This window comes from Microtus oregoni, unplaced genomic scaffold, assembly GCF_018167655.1.
Source record: "Microtus oregoni isolate MIOR12 unplaced genomic scaffold, Mior012 000009F_ref0000495, whole genome shotgun sequence".
Taxonomy (NCBI): Eukaryota; Metazoa; Chordata; class Mammalia; order Rodentia; family Cricetidae; genus Microtus; species Microtus oregoni.
The window spans coordinates 16,690,209-16,692,235 of NW_024543068.1; positions in this window are offsets into that span (position 1 = coordinate 16,690,209).

Here is a 2,027-nt window from a genome sequence, read left to right on the forward strand (position 1 = left end):
GCCCCGTAGTCCCTACTCAGATCAGGAGAAAATCCTGCTGATTGTCCTATAACATGGTGACATCAGGACCTCGGGTGGAAACACATATCTTTCAGCTAGTTATTAAGAGGTCAGTCACAGGAGATAAACAGTGGGGAGTTCTTTTGGGGGACTATGCAAAAAGTGATGCTTCAATTCCATGGGTGGCCTCCAGGGGGCAGCATCTCTCTAGAAATGACTCCACAGCATACTTCAGAAACACAGCAGGAAGTAACACATTTAATTAATTGGCCAATGAATAAGAGTTACTTTTAGAAATTGCTACATAATTTTAATACTATCTATCATGTCAATATGTTTCCAGTGAGTAATTCCAGCCCTCCAGATTTTTATATACAGATGCTGCATGTGCATATGCTGTGTTAGGTATGGTTGGAGATAACCCAGACTTGTCTGAGGATGGGCAGTACCAAGTGAGAAAGGGAGGTAATGAACTAGGGAATTGGTTGGTGCTCGTGTCCAGACCCCCTGCTGCGATTTGAGGCTGTCTCCTCCCAGACTCTTGTTAAAACCTAATTGCTATTACCACAGTGTTAAGAGTGGGACCTCAGAGGTTTAGGGGGGCTCTGCAGGAGCGAGGCAGCATGGCAGCGGGTTTTGGAGGCTTTGTCTTGAGACAGGGTCTCAGTGTGTACCCCAGACTGACTTTGATCTCAAACTTGAGGTGGGCCCCCTGCTTCAGCCCCTTGAATGCTGAGATTACAGCCCAGTGGCTTTCCTGCCTCATAAAGTACTTAGTCTGGCTGGGTGCCCTCAGGAGGTGGAAGCAGGTTACCCTCAGTGACCCTGAGTTCAAGGCCAGCCTGGGCTGTAGGACCCTGAATAAAAACAGGATACAATACACGCTCGCAGCTGCTCTGTTATAGCAGAACTTTTTTTTTTCTGGTTAATAGCTTGCCCAGGAAAATCAAAAAGCATTTGAAATTTTCCCCAAGAGCAAACTATTATTAATTCTTTAAAAATGAACAAAACAAGTAATCTTGGTTTTATAAATCTTCATTTCAAAATCCATTCCACATACACATATTATCTAGACGAGCGCCAGGTCTATGCGTGTTTATATACATTTAAAGCTTTGTATTTACACACAAATGCACTGACTCCGAAGCACCCTACCTGAGACCACCCCCACCAAAAAGGACTGCTGAGGACAGGGTAGCCTGGGCCTTGGCAAGGGCTCCTCTCAGGGCCTGCTTCTCCTGTCCCTCCCTCACACTTCAGTCTTTCAAAATATGGGTGCCTTTGTCCCACTGGTGTCTGAGCACCCAGCCCCTTTTAACCACTTTTTAAAAGACTTATTTATCCCATGTGTATGAATGCTTTGTATGTATGTATGTACATGCACCGTGTGAGTGTCCGGTGCCTGTGGAGGTCAGAAGAGGGCGTTGGATCCCCTGGCAGTGGAGTTACGGGTGGTTGTGAGACACCATGTGGGTGCTGGCAAGCAAATCTGGGTCCTCTGTAAGAGAACCAAGGGTTCTTAACCACGGAGCCGTATCTCTCCCCCACCCCCGTCTTGTTTGGAAAGAATGATAGACTCAGGCAACTTGTGAGGGATGGGCCCCGAAGACTGTCACAGAGGAGCATCACATTCCACAGTCCTTGGCCTCCTGAAAGGTAGAGAGAGCTCTTCCACAAAACCTGCAGGCTGGTGTTAGTGCCGCTATGACAACAGTGAACCAACCCGTGGCTACTGGCTCACCGCAGACCCAAGTTCCCCTGTGGTGGGTCCACGGCTGCGCTAATTCACTGAGTGAAGCATCTGCAGGGAGTGGAGACAGACAGGTGAGCCAGCTGGGAGGGAGGCACAGCTCTGTGATCTCTGGGCAGCAGGACCACATTAGCCTGAGGCAGCTGTAGCTCTGCCTGACTGTGGATAATACAGGAGCCTCGGCTGCCTTGCTCCTGATCCAGCTGTGCGGACTTCAGGGGAAAAAGCCGCCCCCCCTCCCCCCCCCCCCCCCCCCCGCCCCAGTCGAGGGCTCCCA